The sequence below is a fragment of the Heterocephalus glaber genome, unplaced genomic scaffold, assembly GCF_053883595.1.
Source record: "Heterocephalus glaber isolate CG9 unplaced genomic scaffold, H.glaber_assembly_v1.0 deba00001465, whole genome shotgun sequence".
Taxonomy (NCBI): domain Eukaryota; kingdom Metazoa; phylum Chordata; class Mammalia; order Rodentia; family Bathyergidae; genus Heterocephalus; species Heterocephalus glaber.
In genome coordinates this window covers 20,851,031-20,875,652 of record NW_028258312.1, presented here as the reverse complement: position 1 = coordinate 20,875,652, position 24,622 = coordinate 20,851,031, and the positions used below count along the sequence as shown (strand labels likewise).

The following is a 24,622-nucleotide window of genomic DNA, read 5'->3' as shown; positions in this document are numbered from 1 at the left end:
CTGAACACATTAAATAACATTGACTTGTACACACTAAATGGTCAAATTTCATGGCCTGTGAATTATACATTAATAAATTAGAAATATTCAAATAGATACATTAATAAGTTAATACTTTATACTAATGAATTTTTGATACTAATACATTAACAAATCATATATTAATAAATTATATGCATACTATATATAGCTATATCTTATGGCAGGTTAATTGTACATGGTTTCATGTATATACATGTATAATAGTTTTTTCAAAGATATTAATGAAGGGTTAGAGAAGTGAACTCAGCATAAGTGACAGTAAGCATCAATGCTGAAATAAACCCTTAGAGTTTGGCTCCTGAATCCACACTTGTCACCCCTGAGTTTACTGATTGTGCTACAGGTAATTTTACTTTTCAATGTGATGATTGATTTCACTAAATCATGTACTTTGATTAATAATTCAACTTCCTACCTACCACCAAATGAAAATTTTCTGAGTGGACACAGATGATTCTTTTTTAAATTTTATTTTATTGGTACATTTCAGATGTACAGTATAATGGCATTCATCGTTGGAAATTTGCACCTTTACATTATCTCTCTTGATTCTTATTTTTTCCCCCTTCCACTGACCTCACTTCAACACCTCCAGCCCTCCCTATTTACAAAAACTGTGTTTCCATTTTTTCATTTTCTCATATTAATTCCATTCCCTTCTTTCCTTTTCCCTACCCCTCCCACTTCCCCTTCCCCTTTGCCTTTTTCTTCCTATTTCACATAATCTATTATAACTTTTAGTCCTTATTTACACTTTCTGTTTCTCACACTAGAGAAACTATTTGGTATTTACACGTGTGTCCTATTTATTACACTTAAGATTATGGCCTCAATATGCATCCATTTAGCTATTAATTTCTCTAATTTCTCATTTTTTATGGCTGAGTAGTACTCCATTTTATTTAAAAAAACCACGTTTTCTTTATCCAGTCTCCAGCTGATGGGCATTTGGGCTGTTTCCAAGTTTTAGCTTTTACAAACTATGCTATTATGAACATGGCTGCACATATATCCCTGTGCTGATTCTTTTAATTCTTTGGGAAAGATACCCAGCAGGGGAATAGCTGGGTCAAATGGGACTTCCAGTCCTAGTTCTTTGAGGTGTCTCCATACAAATTTCCACAGTGGTTGCACCAATCTACACTCCCACAATGCAGTGGAGCAGTGTTCCACTTTTGCCACAGCATGGCAAGCCTTTGTTATTGGTTGATTTCATGATAGCAGCCATTCTTTCTGGAGTGAGGTGGAATCATAGCATTGTTTCCATTTGCATCACTCAAATGGCCAGTGATGTTGAACATTTTTTTCATATGCTTATTTGCTATGTCTACTTCTTTGTCTGAGAAATGTCTGTTCATTTCAGATGTCCATTTTTGTTTGGGTCTTTAAATTTGGGAGGTCTGATTTTTGTAAATTCTGTATAGATTCGAGATAGTAGACCTTTGTCTGAGGAACAGCAGGTAAAAATTTTTTCCGACATTGTGGGTTGTCCCTTCATGCTATTGGTGGTTTCTCTTGCTGTGTAGAAGCTTTTTAGTAAGAAGAGATCCCACTTGTTGATCATTTGTGCTAGATCACAGGCAACTGAGGTTTTGTTTATAAAATCTTTTCCTACACCAGTGTCTTCAAGAGTTCTACCTAACCTCTGTTCCAGCTGGTTTTGTGTTTCTGTTTCAATATTTAGATCTTTACTATTAAAGATATTTAATATTTAGATCCTTAATCCATTTAGTGCATGGTGAGAAATATAGGTCTGGTTTTAACCTTTGGCAAGTTGAAACCCAATTTTTGCCACACCATTGATTAAAGAGGCTATCTTTGCTCCAGTGAGGGTGTTTGCCTCCTTTGTTGAAGATGAGGTGGCTGAGTGTGTCTGGAGTTATTCCTGCATCTTCTAACTGTTCCACTGTTTTTCAGGTCTGTTTCTTTGTCAGTACCATGCTACTTTTATCACATTACATTTGTAGTATAGTTTCAAGTTGGGGATTGTGATACCCCTACTTTGTCTTTATTGCCTAGTATTGCATTTGCTATTCTAGGTCTCTTCTTGTTCCAAATGAATTTTTGGATTGTTTTCTCAGGGTCTGTGAAGTATTCTTCTGGGATTTCAATTGGGATTGCACTGAATCTATACAGTAGTTTTGGAAGTATGACTATTTTCACTGTCAATTCTTCCTACCCAGGAGCAAAGGATGTCTTTCCATTTTGTAATAACTTCTTCAATCTCTTCTTTCAGAGTGCTACAGTTTTCAGATAGAGTTCTTTGATTTCTTTTGTTAGGTTAATGCCTAGCTATTTCAATTTTATGGATGTTATTGTTAAAGGAATTGATTGCCCCATTTCTCTCTCAGTGAGTCTGTTTTTTGTGTAAAGAAAAGCTATTGATTTTTGTGTGTTGACTTTGTATCCAGCTACTTTATTGAATTTGGTTATTAAGTCTGGAAGATATTTGGTGGAGTTCTTAGAGTCTTCCTTATAGAGTATCATGTCATCTGCAAATAATGACAATTTGACTTCTTCATTCCTATCTTTATTCCTTTTATTTCTTTCTCTTGTCTAATTGCTGTGGCTAATATTTCCAAGACTATATTGAACAGGGGTGGTGATAGTGGACATCCTTGTCTTGTTCTTGATTTTAGTGTGAAGGATTTCAGTTTTTGACCATTTAGTATGATATTGGCTGTTGGATAGTCATAGATGGCTTTTATCAGATTGAGGTAGAGACCATCTATTCCAATTTTTTGTAGAGTTTTTATCATAAATGCTTGTTGGGTTTTGTCAAATGGTTTTTCTACATCTATTGAGATGATCATATGGTTTTTGTCCTTCGCTCTATTGATATAGTGTATTACATTTAATGATTTGCATATGTTGAACCATCCCTGCATCCATGGGATGAATACCACTTGGTCAGTGTGTATGATCTTCTTGATGATCTTCTGCATTCTGTTTGCCACTATGTTATTAAGGATTTTTGCATCTATGTGCATTAGTTAGATTGGTCTATAGTTCTCTTTTTCAGTTGGGTGTTTCTCTACTTTGGGGATCAAGATGATGCTTGCTTCCAGAATGAATTCAGGAGTATTGCTTCCCTTTCAATTTCATTGAACAGTTTAAACAGTAGTGTCAGTAGTTCCTCTTTAAATGTCTTGTAGAATTCAGCAGTGAAGCCATCACGACCTGGGCTTTTCTTAGTTGGTAAATTTTTAATTACATTTTCAATTTCATTGATTTATATTGCATTGTTTAGAATTTGTAGGTCTACTTCGTTCATCTTTGGTAATTCGTACATATCTAGGAATCTGTCCATTTCTTCTGTGTTTTCCATCTTATTGGCATATAGGCTCTGTAAGTAGGTATTGATGATCATCTAGATTTCTGCTGGGTCCACTGTAATTCCATCCTTTTCATTCCTAATTGCATGGATTTGCTCCTTTTGTTTCCTTTTTAGATGAGGTTGGCTAAGGGTTTGTCAATTTTGTTTATTCTTTTGAAGAACCAACTCTTGGCTTCATTGATTTTTTTGTATTGTTCTCTTAGTCTCCATTGCATTGATTTCTCCTCTGATCTTTATAATTGCCTCCCTTGTATGAGCTTTGGGTTTGTCCTGCTCTTCTTTTTCTAGAGGCTTGAGGTTCAGCATCAAGTTGTTTAATTGGGCTGGCTCTGTTTTCCTAATATCAGTATTTACTGCTGTGAATTTCCCTCATAAAACTGCTTTCAGTGTGTCCCATAGATTCCAATATGTTGCATTGTCATTGTCATTTAATTGAAGGAATTGTTCTGATTTTTCCTCTGGGACCCATTGGTTATACAGAAGTGTGTTACTCAATTTGCATGTGTTCATGAAATTTTTGCAGGTTTTTTTGTTATTGATCTCTAATTTCATCACACTATGGTCTGATAATATACAGGAGATAACTTCAATTCTTCTGCACTTACTTAAACATGTTCTATGAGCAAGTATGTGGTCTATTTTGAAGAATGAACTGTGTGGAACTGAAAAGAATGTGTATTCTGCTTTTATGGGTTGGAACACTCTGTAAACATCTGTTAAGTTCATTTGTTCAAGAGTTTGATTGAGTTGTAGTATGTTGTTGCTTATTTTTTGTCTAGTTGATCTATCTATTTGGGACAGTGGAGTATTCAGGTCCCCAATTACTATTGTATTAGTCCTCAAATGATTTTTCATGTCCATTAGCATTTGTTTTATATAGTTCAGTGCACTAGTGTTTGGTGAATATATATTTACAATTGTCATCTCTTCCTATTGGATTATTCCCTTTACAAGGATGTAGTGTCATTCTATGTCTGTCTTAATCAATGTTGGTTTGAAATCCACTTGATCTGCAAAGAGGATAGTTACTCCTGCTTTGCTGGGGGTTCCTGTCACATGGAGTATTATTTTCCACCCTTTAACTTTCAGTCTATGAGTTTCTTTTTGAATTAAGTATGTTCCTTGTATGCAGCATACTGTTGGATCTTGCTTCTTTACCCATTCTGCCAGTCTATTTCTTTTGATCAGTGAAATGAGACCACTAACATTGATGGTTATAACTGATATGTATTGACTTGTCATTGTCATGACTTTTTCTTTTTGTTGAATTCTCCCCCTTTGCATTTAATTTCTCATTGTGCCCAATGGATTCATTCTTTTGGGTTTCCTGGGGTCATGATCCTTGTTGTCTTTTCCTAGGATTTTGTCTAAGAGTTTTTGGAGTGTTAGTTTGGTATTCATGAAGTTCCTAAGGTGCTCTTTGTCATGAAAGCATCTTATTTCTCCATAAATTTTGAAAGATAGTTTTTCAGAGTTCATCAGTCTGGGTTGGAGGCTGTTTACCTTTAGGACATAAAATAAGTCACTCCAAACTCTTCTTGTCTTGAGGGTTTGCGGTGAGAAGTCTGCTGTGATTCTGATGGGTTTTCCTTTTTATGTGATTTGTTTCTTTTCTCTCACTGCTTGTAAGACTTTGTTCTTCTGTTGGGTTTCTGGAATTTTAACTATTATATGCCTATGTGTAGATTTTTTTTTTGATCAAGGCTTGTTGGAGACCTATATATGTATGTGAAGTTCTTTTCCCCTGCTTGGAAATTTTTCTGCCATCACTTCTGTGAACAGTTTTTTTTTTATGTCATCTGCATTCTGTCCTCTTTCTTCACTGACTTGGATCATTCTTATGTTATTCTTCTTTGCATCATCTACCAGTTGTTGGATTGATTTCTCATGGTCCCCTACAATTTTTAAGCAATTTTTCTTTTCCTGGTCACTAACTGCAATCTTATCTTCTATATCTTAAGTTCTGTCCTTGCATTGCCTCATTCTGCTGCGCAAACTTTCAATGGAGTTTTTAATCTCCTGGAAATCTGTTTGTTTTTGCTTTATGGAATCCATTTGTTTCCTATGTTGGGATTCCATTATGTTCCTCAGCTCCTCTCTAGATTTATCAATCATGTCTTGCACTATGGGCACAATCTCTGCTGTTATCTTTGAAATTATTTCTGATTTCATTTTTTCCAGATCCTCTTTTGTTGCCAGTTCAGGGAGTCCAGGTGGTTGAGTATCAGAGTGTTCCATCTTGTTTCCCTTTGAGGTTGCTGTAGGTGATCTGAAAGTCTGGTCTTGAGGCTTGTTTATGTGTCTTCTTATTTTGATGGGGGGGTTGGGGGGGTTCTGCTGCTGCCTGTGCAGCTCACCTCCTCTGTGCTGGGAGCAGTGGTACATTGGCCCAGAAGCCTCCTCCTCTGTGCTGGGAGTGGTGGTAAATTGCCCCAGAAGCCTCCTCCTCTGTGTTCTGGATGATTCTTCCTACAATTAAAAAAATGATATGTGGTAAGCATTGTTGACTAAGTCATTTCATGACACTAATATGGTTAATTTTGAATGTTTAAATTCTCAATAAATACAATTTGCAAAGAACAGAGCATATTTAGTTGATTAACAATAACAGAAATTCACAATAGATACCTAGAATTTACATTTTTATTAACTCAAGTGAGTTGCAAGTATCATCCAAGTCATTTTCTTAGTCTAGAAAAAAGAAAAACATCACAATGTAATTGTTACAAAAATAAATACTTGTTATATGATTACTGTTTTCTCTTTTTCATTTAGATTATTTAATATTTATAGGAATTTCAGAATAGATCCATAGAACTTTAACACTAAAGAAAATAAGAGATCATTTAGTAAAACTGTACAACTAAAGAAAATGGAAAATGTGCTTAAAGAGGTCAAATGATTAATAAAGTGAAGAGGTTCAATGGTGACTAAAATGAGGGTCATTATCATCAACATCTTCACAAAAATAACAATAGAAATAATCAGCACTTATTGAAAAGATATTATGGAGTAGGCAGTATATTGTACAAGCCTTACAGTATTTGGCCTTCATAGCAACCGTATGTAATATATATACTACTATTATTTTCATTGCATAGATGAAAACTGAAGTTTAAAAAAGTTTTTTTCTATGAGGTACTGGGTACTGAACCCAGGGCCATTGCACTGAGCTACATCCTCAACTCTTTTCAATTTTTTTTATTTTCAGACATGGTATTACTAAGCCTCTAAGTTACCAGGCAGGTTGGAGTTTCAATCCTCCTGCCTCAGCCTCCCAGAGTGCTCAGATAACAAGTGTATACCATGACTGGCTGATCTATTTTTAAACATCTTTCTATACCTTAATCATGATCAATTCAGCAACCTCATCATTTTTATTAATAATAAAAATTGGGGGAGCCAGCATGTTATCAAAAACAGTGTGGCTGAAATTTGAGTTATATAACAAAATTTGACTATAACTGTTCATAGTACACTTATACTCATTTATTGAATCTATGTTTTATATAGTATAATTGAAATACACAAGGAATTAATTAGCAAGAATTTGGTCTTGCAAAGTTACTGCAACAGACTGATTTTTCAGTCCTTAATATATAAGGGCAATGTATTTTCTTATCTTGATGCATGAGTAATTTACACTAGAAAAATTTACACTTGATGCATAAGATTTACTCTAGAAAAATTCACTTACAGTAAATACTACAGAGTTAATTAACACCTTTACTGAAGTTATTGTTGTGCTTTATAAAAAAGACTTTGCCTCCAAAGATGACAGAATCAAAGTAGTCACTTTGGAGATACAGAAATGTCTGAGTCTCATTTCCATCAAGACCTAGGCAGCAGGGAACAACGTGTTGACGTCTGTGATCCTGTGTAAGCCACTCACTGAGGATGCGACCTGTCTAGTTACCCAGCATGCCTCTGCCTGCCTTTCTCTGCCTGCAGTGACTCCCCTGTCTACTCCACATTCCTACAAAGGTCCGACTTTCCCTGGAGAATGTCTTGCAACGTGGAAACTCCAGAGTCAATTATGAAGTCTAGCTCGTAATTGGTTTTGTTCTGCCTCAGTTTCATAAGTAATTAGCTAAAGTCAACATATCCCATGCTATAACATAGATACTAATTATATGTGACGGGTTGTATATTGTATTGACTTGAAGTTGTTTTCACATATTTATTTTTTCACTCTGTCAAAATGATCATACACTGTCTAGCAGAAAAACTAAATTTCTAGTGATTTGTCACCTGAATTCTACCAGGATAGTTACATACGCACACTGGAAGGGCTTACTAGTTTTAAGGTACCTGACTATGAACAAAGCCAAAAAAGAAAGTGTGTGTTTTTTGTAATTTTACACCTAATATCCATAGGCCTCATGGAATGTCTCCCCTAGGCTCTGCCAATTCCTCATTTGTCACTGGACTGCAGCTCCTTCTCCTTCAGAAATTAACAAATTGAGCCATTTTGGATGAAAAGTCACATATAAATTTAATAGCACTATATTATGTTATAATACAATACATTATAATAAGCTAATGGCAATTGGATCATTATTTTTCTCTTTGAGAAATGCCGTCTATTTCTATTAGTATTGATATGGTTTTGTGTTTATTAACCATTGTTACTAAGTCTTTGTTGGGGGATAAACAATTCTCTTTAAGCAATAAAACATCTGTGCTGTGATAGCCTTTTTTTTTTTCATGAGATTTTTAGAAACTCTTAGAACTACTGATGTTCCAAATTAGTCAATTCTTTTCATGAATTTCATTAGAACATTTTAAGGATGCAATATGTTGGAATTCATTATTGGGAATTTGTACCTTTACATAATACATCTTCTTTCTTATATTTTCCCCATTCCCCTGCCCTCCCTTCAACACCTCCATCTCTCCATAATTACAAAGACTTTGTTTCTAGTTTTTCCTCTTCTCATATTTATTCCTTTCTCTTTTTTCCCCTGCCCTTCCCACTTCCCCTTCTCCTTTGGACCTTTTCTTCCTCTTTCACATTATCTATTTTACATTTTGATCCTTATTTACACTTTCATTTTCTGACACCAGAGAAACTATTCAGTATTTACACCTGTGTGACCTGTTTTTTTCACTTAAGAGTATGGCCTCAATGTGCATCCATTTAACTATAAATGTCTCCAGTTTCTCATTCTTTACGGCTGTGTAGTACTCCATTTATAAAAAAAAAACACGCAAATTTTCTTTATCCATTCTCCAGTTGATGGGCAATTGGGCTATATCCACATTTTAGCTATTATAAACTGTGCCACTATAAACATGGGTGCACATATATCGCTGTGGTTTGATTCTTTTAATTCTTTTAGGAAGATACCCAGAAGGGTAATACCTAGGTCAAATGATACCTCTAATCCTACTTTTTTGCGGTATCTCCATACTGATTTCCACAGTGGTTGCACTAGTCTACAGTCCCACCAACAGTGGATAAGGGTTCCTTTTTCCCCACAGCCCTGCCAGCATTTGTTATTGGTTGATTTCTTGATAGCAGCCATTCTTTTTGAGGTGAGGTGGAGTCATAGCATTGTTTTCATTTGCATCTCTCAAATGACCAGTGAGGCTCAACATTTTTTCACATTTATTTGCTATTTCTACTTCTTTGTCTGAAAAAGGTCTGTTCTTTTCAGATGCCCGTTTTTGGGCTGGATCTTTACATTTGGGAGGTCTGATTTTTTAAAAATCCTCTATATATTCTAGATAGTAGACATTTGTGTGAGGAACAGCTGGTAAAAATTTTTTCCCACATTGTGGGCTGCCTCTTCACCCTGTTTGTGGTTTCTCTTGCTGTGCAGAGGGTCATTCTCCAAAATAGATCACATATTCATAGAACATATTTAAATAAGTGCAAAGGAATGGGATTTATCCCCTGTATATTATCAGACCCTAGTGTAATGAAATTGGAGATCAATAACAAAAGAAACCACAAGAATTTCATAAACACATGGCAATTGTACAATACATTTCTGAATAACCAATGGGTTACAGTGGAAATTAAACAAGAAATCAGACACTTTCTACAATTAAATGTTGATGTCAATACACCATATTGGAATCTATGGGACACAATGAAGGCAGACTTTCAAGGGAGATTTATAGCAATGAATACTCATATTAGGAAAACAGAGCTTGCTCCAATAAACAACCTGATGCTGAACCTCAAGCTTCTAGAAAAAGAGGAGCAGAACAAACCCAAATCTCATACAAGGGAGGAAATTGTAAAGATTGGACCAGAAATTAAGGCAATGGAGAATAAGAGAACAATACAAAAAAATCAATGAAGCAAAGAGTTGGTTCTTCAAAACAATAAACAAAAATTGACAAAAACCCTTAGCCAATCTTATCAAAAAAAGGAAACAAAAGGAGCAAATCCATGCAATTAGTAATGAAAAGGATGAAATTACAAAAGACCCAGCAGAAAGCCAGAGGATCATCAATACCTATTTCAAGAACCTACATGCCAATAAGATGGAAAAAACAGAAGAAATGGACAAATTTCTAGATACATATGAATTACCAAAGTTGAACGAAAAAGACCTAAAAATTCTAAACAACCCAATATCAATCAGCGAAATTGAAAACATAATTAAAACATTCCAACTAAGAAAAGCCCAGGTCCTCATGGCTTCACTGCTGAACTCTACAAGACATTTAGAGAAGAACTATTGCCATTGCTGTTTAAACTCTTCATTGAAATTAAAAGGGAAGCAATACTCCCAAATTCATTCCTGGAAGCAAGCATCACCTTGATCCCCAATACGGAGAAAGACCCAACTGAAAAAGAGAACCATAGGCCAATCTCATTAATGAACATAGATGCAAAAATCCTCAATAAAATACTGGCAAACAGAATGCAGATCATCAAGAATATCATACACCCTGACCAAGTGGAATTCATCTCAGGGATGCAGGAAAAGTACAACATATGTAAGTCAATTAATATAATACACTGTATCAGCAGAGCCAAGGACAAATTGGTTATTTAGAAACAATGACATGAGTTTAATAAGCATGATATCTCTTTCATTCTTTTACGTACAAATCAGTGATCTAATCCTCTCATTCCATGTATTTTTAAGGAAAATAAAGCCTCGCTTGTCCCTAAGATCTTTCTTGACTTTATCCCACGAATATTAGGATTTTCACCCATAACACACTCATTCCACTTCAATACATAACTGTTGGCATTGAAAAATTCAATCCTCCTGCAGCAGGTGAGACTGAGGAGAGACTCCATCCAGGAAGCAGGAACTTGGGTCCTATTTCTTTTCACATGTTATTGCTGTCACTGCAGATACTCAAAGAGCTGCAGCTTGGGGGTCTTGCTTGCGGTTAAAGGCATTTATGTGAGATCATTACCCCAGAAGATAGAGATGCCCTCTCTGCACTTCCCGCAGGGTTCACCACTACACACAATTTTTGTATGACCACCGGCATAAGCCTTCTGGTAATGACAGTGACGATGGGTCCACCTGCTTGGTGCTCGGTGGACCTCATCATATAAGCCCTGTGGAGCCACATCAGGTAGCTAGTGGAACGCTTGCTTAGGTTTTCTATGCAACTTCCTATGCTTTGCTTACTATCCTTAAATACTGTGGTTCCTAATTCAAGAAGTTTATGTGCTATATATTATTCTAGATTAAAGTTAAATGCAAACAAACAGAACAAAACAAAAACAAAAAAAATTCCTTGTTAAAAAGCTCAGAAACTTCTGTAATTTCAATTACATTTGACCCAAGAACGATGTACTTCTTCCTAAAAGAAATTTAAGGAAAAATAAGAGCCATTTGGTATATTTTTCATTTCTGGGAATTTTTAACATTGCCTTATTGAAATATGAAAGTGTAAAATTTGAAAATACATTGCAGTTTTATCACATGACTGCATCAGTCTGCATTTGAAATGTATGTTTTCAGTTCTACATGTTCACAATACTTTACTGACACTCAAAGAGATCTGAAAACCAAATATTTTTATGATGACAATATTTAGGTCAAATAAACATGAGTTTATTTAACCACTTAGTGTGAATGCTCATGTATTTTATTTCAGAAATTTTTATGAAGTTTGATTTCAAGGTCCTCATGGTAAGGTGAATAATAGATGGTATATAACATTCTAAGACATTTATCAATTCTAAATATACAAAATTATGGAAATGCTTCTGGCTCCAATGGCTTTATATAAAAAGATCATAAATTAATACATATCTGTCTGAAAGCACTAATTTTGGCACTATACCTACAATATATAGATAGAAACACACTATCAATACCATGATGAAATAAGACAAAAATCAGAAGAAAAGTTAAGAAGATATTAAACCTAAGGCTATATTCATCATTGTACTGGGCAGGATAAAATTGAAAGCTTCATGAATGAACCAAAAAGGGTTCTGGCTAAATATATTTAGGCATATCTGTAAAAGGGATGCAGGTAGCCATAAAAATGATACTACTGTAGGTAATATAGTGATGTGCAAAATATTCACAGTTCTATATTAACAGAAAAGAAAGTCACCAAGAATTTGAATAAAATAATACTTCCAAAAGCATATATATAATTAATATGAGCAAGTATACAATAATAGACTAATGCTTATTTCTAGATGATGAGCTTTGCAATGAGTTTTATTTTCTAATCTCTTCTTTAGTTTTTTTCTTGCAATTTTTGTTTGCTTCTATATGTTTTAAGCATTGTTTTGTTTGTTAAGAAAATCTAAAGGAACATGAAAGAAAAACACTGGGTAAATCCTTGAAAGAGAAACAGAGGACAACTGAGCCTGAAGGGCTGCAGACCCGCATTCCCTTCCCTTTCTGTGTGCATGAAAAGTTAGTGCAGTGTTTTTCCTCTTTAGCAGATAAGAGTTCACTGGAAGAAAAGAGAATTACATGGAGAAATTTTAGCATTTACGAGCTGTGCTTTGTGTACAAAGATGATGTCATTGGGTCCTTGACACTGAGGAAACTCGAATATTTCTTCGTGGCTGCAATTACCCACTTTGGGAAATGAAGCAGGCCCCATAGCTTCGTTTAAATGACAGCTTACAGGTAAAGTACTGTGGCTGCCCATTTTTTTCCGGTTCCTATCGCATGCATCAAAGCAGTCATGCACAGTTCTCTCCAAACTGCATATGATCTTTAAATAAGCAGCATTTTCAATTAAGAATGCAGATACTAGCCCCTTTCAGCATACTGTATGTGGCATTATCCTTGCCATTATACAGCAGTATTTCAATAACTATAGAAAATCATGTTTGTTTGAAGAGTTTCATAACAAGGAATATTTTCACAGTGAGAACAAGTATCAATCTTGCCATTTTGGGAGTTCACATGACAGAACTTTGCATGTCAAACCAAACATTGATCTAAGCTGCCCATACCAATCTTCAGGTTCCCAATTCATTTATTTCCATATGCAGGATAATTCCTTCTAGACTTGAGGCTTCAGGGTAATGTTATAAAGCATTATGCCAATCTGTCAGCAAATATCCATTAAAGATCTTTAATATAAAGAATTTCTCTTTCTCTTTTTAAAATCCAAAGCACAAGTTTCTTCCCTGTCTTTGGAGTACTTATATTTTACTTGTGAAAAACAAATCTTCATGGGTGGGAGTTAAGTCACAACACAAACATTCAAAATCATGTATGTTAAGGGATGTCACATGGCTGCATGTGAGTACTTGCCAATTACCTGCAAATATTTTTAGGTGAAAGTATTGTTGTGTTCTGGGGCTTGGAGATGCAAAATGCAACCGTATAAAGAGACAGGGCTGAAAAGGAAGCTGAGCTTTGAATGTGCCTTGAAGAAGTTGTAAGATAGAAGCAGGAGAACACTGTGTGGCAAGATTCAGAGTGAAGAATAAGGCAAGTAGAATATGTAAGCCTCCCTGGGTCATTCCCACAGAGAGCATACCCAGTCAGCTCAATCCCTCCAGGGACCCTGAAATTGGTACAGACATGAGCCTGTTCATGACCATCCTTCCTGTGTCCTCTCTGCAACTCTCATTCCCTCCACTTACTATGCTTTTAGTCTATTTTTTCATCATCCAAAATTATTTCAGTTATTAATTTCTTTAGTTCTTTAATGTAAGCTCCAAAAGGTCTGGGACTTGTTCAGTTGAAATATCTGTAGTATCTGAAACAATTCTTGGATGGTAGTTATACACAGTGTGTACCGTGCTTAGAAATGGTGTGGTCCTTCTTTCACAAATGAAAACTCTGACATAGAGAGGGGGTAAATAATTATCTCAATGTCACACAGTCAGGATTTGAAATCAGAGATCTCTTTCATTCAGAAGCATCCAGGAATGCCACCCTATTCCTCATTAGAAAACAAGTAGCTCCCTTAAGAAAATATATAAATTGTCTTTGATTTTTACATAACTACTTATTATTCATTGTATCCATAATAGGAAGGTGAGTGTCAGATTTTCTGGTGAAGACTTCTGAGCTGTATTATGATAAAATGTTCTAGAACATGGATATATTTGAGAAAAAAATTAATGTTATGTGTCATCATACTGCAGAGGTTGGAATGAGGAGTCTAAGCTGAAACCAGACATCTCTGACAGGTATCAGAAGAGGACCCAGTGAACACAACACCTGTGACTTTACACATTAAGAAGGTGATTTGATGGTAAGAGAGCCAACTTAAAACACACATTGAGCTTGAAGCAAGAATTAGCATACTGAAGTTCTGAAGGTCAAGAGTTGAAGATATGAGGTCAGCTGTGGCATCTTAATTCACAGCAGCTGTAACAAGAAACCAAAGAATTAAGAGGTGAATTGTGGAATAGATACACATAGAGGAACCAAAAAAAGATAAAGATACCTGGGGAAAATCACTAAAGGAATTATACAACTTAACATCAGCATCTGATTCTATGTACATTTATTTTACAAAGTGTCATTTTGAACATAATGTTGCAGGTACTTCTTTTCACATTTAAAATTCTGCCTCTCTGAACATAAAAATTAGTATACATATAGTTTTTCTTGCCCTCTCTGTCATGTTAACATCAAATTGTGGATATTTAGGCACAGAACTGCATTGTGAGTGCTGTCGGAACAGTTTAAAATTTCCTGTCTAGTCACATATTTTGCACTCACCAAGATTTTCACAGTATACACTGATTAAGGGAGAATCGTGCAAGCTTCCATAATTTCTCTTGATTATCATTAACCATCCAGATTGCATTTTAAAATTCTAACAAATATTCAGTCTTAACTGACCATAATTCCCTAGCAAGGTATAATATAGGCATTAAAACTATTTCAAAACTATCATCTAGGATGATGTATAAAGTATTTCACATAATAGCAGACTAAGTATCATAATATATTAGTCAAGTACTAACATAGTCATTAATACTCCTCTTTAACAAAAGGCAATTTCACAGCCTCATTTACCAACTGGAATATCCCAAGTCTACTTCATAATTATGCTTTTTATTCATCTCTGTAAATTCCATTTAGTGCTTTTTGGCAATTTCTTAGCATTAGTGCCCAGGATGTTGTTAAACTGGATTGATAGCTTTGTAAGTAATGTATACTATATGTATATATTTAACTGTAGGTGATTCAAGTAGTATCATGGCAATCACTTTTTTAATATCCTATTCGATGTTTAGAATCTATTTTACTGCAACTGAATTTTAACCTCAATATGTTGCAACATCTCTTTATGATAGTTTTATAAACAGAAGTATGCAGAGGCTGAGGGCTGTGGTCAACCCCAGCTGTCCTCACATTGTTTAGCCCTGAGGTAGGCCTGAGGAAGGAATCATTTCGGGTGGATTAGAACCCAGGTAAATATTCATAAAAGTCTTTCAATAGTCTTTCCTCTTTAAAAATGTATGTCTCCAACTCATCTCAGTATTACCATAAACAACTTCATTAGGCATGTTAAAGCACATTTTGTAGAAAGTACATTTTGCTGAAAATTATAAGTATCTTTCTGCATCAGCCTTTTTTGAATTTTAGGATAATTTCAATTAACTGAATCCACTGCTACATACTAAGATTTAGTTTGTGTTAACAGCAGTTTGATTGGACATTAAGAATTACAGCTCCTGGAAGTTCTTGAAAGGTCACCTACTCCTCCCTGCACTTATGCAATTAAAATTGCACTAATATGGAATGAAAGGACAGAATGAGGAGAAGCATATTTATTGAAGGCACACAATAGAAACTCCATAGCTTCAAAGATGAATAAATCAAGGCCCTTACTTTAATGACTTCACAGACTTACCTGTTTTATGAGCATATAAACAAAAACTGAAATAATATGTGTATAGTTTTTGTACAGTACTTGGAATATAAGTGCCCAGTAACTAATAATCTTTATTTCAGCCCTTAATGCTCACCAAGTGCCAGTGCTCATCAAACTAATGCACAATGGTCCAAAGAAAACACTGTCACGCTTTAAGCTGCATGATCTTAAATTGATTTTATTCCTTCATTCCTGAAAAGCATCAGTACCGTGTGGTGAGTGACAGTGCGGACCCCAAATCCAGACTGCTTGATTTCCAAGCAACACTCAACTGCTTAACTCGCTGTATGTCAGTAGTGAAACCGGGATGTGGCTCTTTCACAAGCTTGTTTTGGGGACTGATGAATTTACATGAACTGATACATGTAAAGTGTCTGAAACAGAGAATACAATAACTCTCGACACTGCTTTCATCGTGCATGTATTGAATGCTCACAGGAAAATGTAGTAGGCCTCCCTAGAGGAAAAGGAGGCCCGTTGACTTGGCAATGTCCACACCTTTTCCCTCAGCCAATCTCTCTTTGTCAATCAAGCCACCTTTCTTTGTCCTCTTCAACTGCATCACTGTTTGCTTTGCTAGCCCCTGAACACCTGTTCATAGGGTTCCTTCTCCTCACCTAAATCTTTGTTTTGTTTCTATACCGCTCTCCCTTTCTCTGGGAGACTTTTTCTATTGCTCAGTTTAAACTTCCTTTCTTTGTAACTTGTTATGATGAAAAAGTTCTTTCCCTGCAGTGACCTTCTTTTGCAATAGTTAATGTGATGTTTTGACCAGGGCGGGTGTTAGCTACCAGAGGAGAAACTTGACAAGGCCAGGTATCTGTCTATGTTTCTCAAAACTAGAGCCCAGCTTGTGCCACTTAATCTTGTCAAGCTGACTGGAGTAAGAGAGTCCTGGAGATGTGACTGGAACGTGGGTGATCTACTCAGCGGGGTGGCAGGAGGGGGCCTGGGGAGGAGGAGAGTCATGTGGGGTTGGCTTCCTTTGGAGAGCACAACTGCTCCTAGCTCTCTTCTCCTATGCTCTGCTTTCCCGCTGCCATGAAGTCAACAGCTTTATCCACCACACCCTTCCTGCATGACGTTTCTTCCTTGAAGTTAGCTGATTTGGGACTGATATCTGGCAAAGTATAAGCTAAAATAAACCTTTTTTGGTTGTGAGTGTTAAGTATTTTGTCCCAGCAACAAAAAAGATGACCAAATTACAGCTCCCGGTGCAGTGCACAGTTAAGCACCTATTAACCCTTCAATAAATATCTACTGGAGACATGACTAAAGCTCTTTACCATATTCCAGTTTTAACAATAAAGAATTTCCTACTTTAAAAGGTTTCTGTAACAAAGAATAAAACCAGTTCAATGAAGCTAAGAAAGTAGCCACGTGGGTTAGTTATCTCATTCAATTTTAAAGACAGTCCTATAAAATTAGAATTATTATTTATATTTTGCTAAATTAAAAAGTTAAGTGTGCTGAGGGAATATAGGATTTCAAACTAGAAGAAAACTAGAATTTAAACACAAGTTTGAGTGATTCCATTCTTTTCTGTCCATTACACTTGGCTGAAAAAATATTTTACCAAGAGAGGTAAAGCCTTAATGGGAAATGGATGTAAACAATGAAGGCAAAACTCCAGAAATTACTAAATAGTAACTGACTAGAGCATTTTATCTTCCTTCTCCATTTCTAAACAGAATAGTTTTTAAGTGGGCAGTAGCACCCTTCTACATTCTCACAGTAGGTGAGAGTCTCTGAATTTCTTCTCTTACACAAGTTCATGGCTGCATTTAAACCATCCAGGACATGGCATATTTTATCTACAGACTGTGTCTCAGTTTTCATCTACTCTTTCCTTCTCTAGCCTCAGGCTATAAATGCAGCGCTTCATCCAGGGCTTTGTGTGTCCTGAGCCGATAGCATATGAATTCCATATTATAATAAACATAATCTAAAGATCTCCAAGGAGAACATTCTCACCTCTAGTGTTTTTTTGCTGGCTGTTGTATTTGTTATAGGTAAATCCTTAGTCCTTAAAATATCATTTCTTAAGTTATGTTTGTTTTAAAAGATAAAATCATATATATATATATATATATATATATACTTGGTTAAAAATTCAAAGTAGTACAGAAGAATACAAAAGGAAAAATAAAATGTTCCATTTCAAATCATTTCATGTCCCACAACCACAGACAATGATTTTAAAGCTGATTTCTGTTTTTTGCTTCTTTTTACAGTAATTGGTACTGTATTTTCAATAAAATGGTTATAACTGTGTATCTCTCTACCTTCAGATAGTTTCTACATTTCACCATGAAAACAAAGAATTTAAACTAATCATACTACCTCTCACCACCCTCCTTGTCCCATTTCTTCATTTTTGTTGGTCCTAGAATATCATTCAAATGTTTCTAGAAGCTACACATTATTATAAAATATTAATTCATTCCTCTGTTGATTCCTTATGGCAGAACAGAACCTACATAAAGATATTACATATGACAGTATTTACTTACTATGCATTTTATAAAATGAGGAAAATTAATGTATTTATATTCATACTTCAACTATCTGCCATTTGCCAACTCCTATCAGCTAAACAGTTATTCATATTGTCAAGATCTACAATGTTTACATGCTCTTCTATATCTATATTTCTTTCTACATTTTATCTATAGGTCGATTCAAAAATTTGGAAACAACGTGTAACATTTATATAATTGCTATTATTTAATTTTTTCCTAAAGAATTGATAAAATGGAGGGTTTCCAGATTTCTATAGAATAATGGCAGGCAATTAAATTTGAATTGTGAGACACACTCAAAAAATATTTGGGATCAAAAGAGAGCTAATAATGTCATATAGAAGCTATGCCAATATAGGCAACTGAGCAAACTAAAATGTGAGTGGAAAGCTAACTCCCGAGAAGCAGAGGCAGCCCCTAGCATACTCTGGAGTGGAAAGTCAGTGCACGGAGAAAATTCTCCCTCAGGTAAATTTCTACACACATTGTGACCAAGCACTTTGCTCCAGACTAACTCTCCAGGGATGTTTATATGTCAAAAAGCCATGGAAGCTAGAGATCTTCTACCTGGAACAAAGAATGGCATGTTTACTGCTCAGTTTAAAGATTTGAGCTCCAGGGGCAGGGAGACCATAGTTCAATCAAAGAGTGCTAAGCCAAAGGCACTAGGTTCAAGCACTAGTCCTGCAAAAAACAAACCACCACCACCAACAAAAAGATGTAAGTTCTCAAAACTCAGGATTTGCCACCCTTAACTGAACCCACGCCACATGAAGATATCTCATACTCTTTGCCTTACTCTATAAAACTAGGCTTGGAGAATGAGAGCAAAAACTACAGGTATGTAAATGTTACTGCTACTGTGAGTAAAAGCAGTCCTTCATCTCTGATCCAGGAAGCTTGTGCCTTCTACCGACATCCACAAAACTGGGTCAGGTTAGATTACAAGTACAACCTCATACTCTTCACCACTCTTAATGCAAAAGTATGAGTTGTGAAAAGGGCGGAAAAAAGAATACCGTGGGTCCCAAAGGTGGTAAAACACATGTACCATCAACTAGGATTCCATCACAGAAAACGACGCTCCTACTCTGAGTAAGATATACTGAGAGATCTGAGACCTAGTAAATCCAACCTAATGCTTCTTGGAAAGTCAAAAAGAATAAACTTGAAAAGTATGCATAGCTAGACGCAGCTGTTGAGGAAGGCACTACTACTTTGGGAGAGAAGGCAGATAGTAATTAGTGCGCCACCTAGAGGCTGGGTAGTGAATGCAAATAAGAAAGTGAAGTAGAGAAGTAATGTGACATTGAAAACAGTTATGAAGAATCAAAGGACACATCAGTTAAATAAATAAGAGACACATTCAAAGGCCTTTCCTCAGCACAGCAACAAAAAATGGAGACCTCCAAACTAAGAAACCTAGTAAGTAATTCATCTTCCTCCCTTATCCAATATCCATTTTTTCAGTATGCATGAAATATGGATATCTATTAGGCTACACAAAAAACAAAACAGAACAGAACAAAAATTTTAATGAATTACTTGTAAATAATGCCAAGGCATTTTCTGATTATAGTGCAATAAAACTTAAGTTAATAAAAAAATCTTAAGAACAAAATTATTGTGTCATTTAAAAAAATCCTATTAAACAACTCTTAGACAAAGTAAAAATGTACATGCATACTACAGAATTTCTAAAATAATGCTAATATAAACTACACAACTATCCAAGTCTGTCAGATACAATTAAATTAGTGGTCATAGAAAAGGTATTCCCTTCAATATTTATGTTAATAAAAGGGAAATAATATAAATGCATAAGAGTAGCTTATAATTAAAAGGTAGAAAAAGAACAAAAAATTAACCAGAATAAAATTTAAAAGTTAAAAATGGAATAATGAAAGCTAATAAATTAATAAGTAAAGTAAGTTTTTTTGAAATTTTTAATAAAATACATTCAACAAGTAGCTGTTATAAGCTGGAAAATGTGAGAAAATGCCTCAAAATAAGAAGTGAAAAGGAGTAAATAATTTAAAGAGAAACAATTTTCCAATGAAAAGATATTTCACATGACTTTATGCAGATAAAGGAAGTGAATGTCAAACTATAGAGATGACTTTGTAAGAAGAAATAACGTTACCAAAAACTGTTTAAAAAAATATAAGTCCCAGAAATTTTCTCAGGGGAAATCTATCAAACTTTTATGATCAGATCTTTCCAATCCCACATAAACTGTTTTTGAGCAGAAAAACAGAAAATTTTTATTAAATGGGTCGAATGTTCATACCTTACTCAATAAAAACTACGTAGTCAAACTACTTATGAATATCATATTAACTTTCTAGGGCTGCCACAGACTAGATGACTGGACAACGAAAATGTATTTTCTCACTGTTCTGGAGGCTAGAGCCCCAAGATACAGGAGTCCACAACTTTCTCCTTTGGTTCTGTCTTTGGCTTTCAGATAGCAATCTCTTCACTACGTCTTCACATCGCCTTGCCTTTGTGCCTATATACCAGGTGTCTCCTCCTCTTCTTATGAGGACACCTATCCTATCAGATTGGGGTCCAACACTTATGATGTCATTTAATCTTAACTACCTCGTCTAGGGCTAATCTGCAAATATAGTCACATTACAGGATTAAAGCTGCAATATATATCCCTTTGGGGAAAACAGAAATAAAGTATGAATGAATAATGCAATAGCACAGAACGATTGGTACTATACCACACATTGTTAAAAAGAGTATATTCTAGGAATACAAGAATAAAATTGTCAGCCAAAAGTAATGCAGACATTTTCCTTTGACTTGAGCAATCTTATCCCTAGGAATCTATTCTGAGGATGTTGCTACACATACATAAAACAGCATTTCCACACAGTTATTGATTGTGGTGTTTTATAATAAGATAAAACCCGAAAACAACCCAAATGGCCATCAGTAGGAGGTTCTGTGAACAACTATGATAAATGCATACAGAATGCAACTATAAGAAAGATGAAAAAGATCTCAACCTACAGATATATACTGAGTGATCTACAGCATATATTGTAACATGAGAAAGCAACGTGCAACACAGCATACAGTCTGCTACATTTTTTATGAGAGAAAAACACACACACATCTGTAAGTGTGTATTAAAAAAGAGAAAACTATATATACAGAGCTAGAGAGGATGGAGAGAGACACAGAGATACAGCTGTGCATGCATGTCCATATCCATTTTTGAAAAAAGAGACATCTATGAAATTAGGGGGTGAAAGAATTGAAGGAGTTAGAAATATAAAGAGATTTCTGTGAGTATGTCTTCTCATATAACTTTGATGTTAAAATCATTTCAATATTTTCCTAATTGAAAGAATGAAAAAAGAAAAATGCATTTTATAAAAAAAAACACACATCTTCTTTATCCAGTTTCCAGTTGATGGCCACTTGGGCTATTTCCAAGCTTTAGCTATTCCGAACTGTGCTGCAATAAAAATGGGTACACGTATATCTCTGTGGTAGGAATCTTTTAATTCTTTTGGGAAAATACCCAGCAAGGAAATAGCTGGGTCAAATGGGACCTCCAGCCCTAGTTCTTTGAGGTATCTCCACACTGATTTCCACAGTGGTTGCACCAGTCTGCACTCCCACCAACAATGGAGAAGGGTTGCTTTCTCTCCACACCCCCACCAGCATTTGTTATTGGTTGATTTCTTTATAGCAGCCATTCTTTCTGGGGTGAGCCATAAAGAAAGAGAAACTAGAGTCATTTATATCTAAATGGATGGATATTGAGGCCATACTCTTAAGTGAAATAAATAAGACACACATATGTAAATACCGAATAGTTTCTCTAGTGTGAAAAACTGAGAGTGTAAATAAGGACTGAAAGGATTAATAACTAATAATTGATACTTTGAAATAGGAAAAGGTCCAAAGGGGTAGGGGTGATGGGAGGGGAAGGGGAAAGGAAAGAATGGAAAGGAAAAATTATGAGAAAAGAAAAAAATGGAAACGAAGTATGTAAATAGGGAACGGTTTAGGGGTGAAGGGTGCACAGGTAATGGGGAAAAAATGAGAACCAAGATACATCATGTACAGGTAAAAGCACCCAAAGATAAATGTGAATGTATTGTATACCTAAAATGTGCCAATAAAAGAATTTAAGGAAAAAAAAAGAAACGAAAAATGCAAGCTCCAAAGCTGAAAAAATAAAACAAATGAACCCAACTGTGCATTAAATTGATAATATAATCATCTAGAGCAAAGACTGATGACAGGCATCTTCTAAATGAAGTCTTCTGTTCACCCTTTGTGGGATATTTCCAAAGTGAAAGAGAAGAGCAGAGAAATCACAAATCTTACTCACTAGTTCTGTTTTGAATGGTAGTAATGATGCTGTATTTTTGGAAATTATCAAGACTAAATTCTGCAAAGTTTGCTTTATAAGGTAAATGCCAGAGTTAAATCTTGATATTTTCCCATAAATGGCAAATTGTTGAGATGTGTGCAGTATAACAGGGAGAGGTGGACAAAGGAGCATGGGTAGAAGCCAACTCTTTAGTATAAGAAGGAAGAAGAAAAATCAAGTATCCTTTCTTTTTAGCTTAAGTCAAAAAGCTAACAAGGCTCAAACTGGAGAACTACTTGAGCTCAGAAATTTGAGGCCACCCTGATCTATGTAGCAAGAATTCATCTCAAAGGAGAAGCAGGAGGAGGAGACAGAGTTGTGTGTAGAGTACAACTAATGTGTGTGCTTTGGAGAGCACTCTGAGACACCATTTCCTGTTGACATAACATTAACCTAACTACAAACAACACGTCTTATTTTCCGAAATAAGAAAGAATGCTAGGGGCCAGGATTTAGCTCAGTGATTCTGCTCCCTGCCTCACTAACACGAGGTCCTGAATTTGATCCCTGGTACCAAAAACAAAACCAAAAAAAAAAAAATGCATACTAAAAAGTAAGCAGGATCTCCATGTTTATTTGGAAATGACATCCAGAAAGATGAATACATACTTTGGGCTTTCAAGAGAATTGTCTTCCTATATGGAAGACACAGTTCACTCAAAGCAGGTAAAAGCCTTGAGTGATAGAGATTAGATTACAGAATAAGAATAATACAATTATAAGAAGAAAAAATTGCACACATTTAATTTTTTAATTTTACAAAGTCAATGATGGGAGAAACTAAGATTAACTGCTGTTAATTTTATTAAGTTTTATTTTATTTTAATTTGCTATTTTTTGGAGAGATGACCACAACTGAGAATAAACCAAACACATGTGCCAAAGTGTGAATACAATTACTGACTTCCAGAAGGGTGGTACTAATGAGAAAAAGAGAAATAATAACTCACTGGCTCTGACTACCATAGATCAAATCAAATGCTAATTCTAGGTATCCCATTTTTAAAAATGAGAGTGATAAAGTATAAATAACTCAATATTCTAGCCTTGAAGTTTCTTTTCTTTTAAGTTTTTACTTGTTGTTAGTACACGTTTACAAATAGTGGTTGCATCCCTGTGGAAAGTTTGCCCACGGAGGTCACACTCTCGATTCTTTCTTCGTCCCTTCTCTCCTCCCTCCCATCTTCAATGATCTGTCCTTAGCTATCCACTCCCATGTACACCTTCAGGCAAACTAAGGAGTGGTTACCCAGTTTTTGTTTCTCTCGGTACGTGTTTGGAGCGCGGGATGATTGCACTCATCGTGGGGAGCTGGTATAGACGCATAACACATTTAATTCTCTGCATCGCCCTCCTGCCTCCCTCCACCTCATGGTCCGCATTCCACTTGCAAAAGACACACAATTGAAAACAAGGAGAAAGACCTTATTCACAGCTAATCATCTCTGTTAGTTCTTTTCTCCTAAATGACTGATTTTCAATCCTTTGTGCACATCAGTATGACCTAAGGAGGCATTCAGATATGCTTATGTGTGAAACCCATTCTAAAATAAGTAAAATAGTATCATGGGGAGATACAGTGAGGTTGGGGTGATTTCTAAAATTTCACAGTTATTTCCATGATCAAGATTCAGTCATTGCCCGCAAGAGAGCCCCGTAACCTGTTCACAGGCTTTGTGTAGAGGGACAGCACCGGTAGGATCGGGAAGAGATCTTTCTTAATTTGTGCTGGTTTAAATTCTGATTCATTACAACAAAATGGAAAAATACACTGAGCTTCTTATAAATAATATTCTGCATACTTTCTCCAAAACTTTAATTTATACTGTATAAAAACCATTTATTCAAGAAAGGGAATTATGTCCAAAAGAATACTTGGAAAATACTTTATATAGACCATTTCAAATCCAGTATTGCAAGTAAAAATCAATGAGAAATATTTCCAGGTCAGATACATACTAAACTCTCCAGTGATTTACATATACATATTTCACAATAAGAACATGATCTAGCAAC

General features: G+C 35.4%; 1 long non-coding RNA gene across 1 annotated transcript in view; it reads right to left on the bottom strand.

Annotated features, from left to right (window-relative positions):
- Positions 1-206: 206 nt before the first annotated feature.
- The window catches only part of LOC101723422 (uncharacterized), a 66,083-nt gene continuing 41,667 nt past the window's right edge, over positions 207-24,622 (bottom strand). The window contains exon 4 of the long non-coding RNA XR_015438964.1: positions 207-5,848. This is a non-coding gene — a long non-coding RNA (uncharacterized LOC101723422). The remainder of the gene's footprint in view (positions 5,849-24,622) is intronic.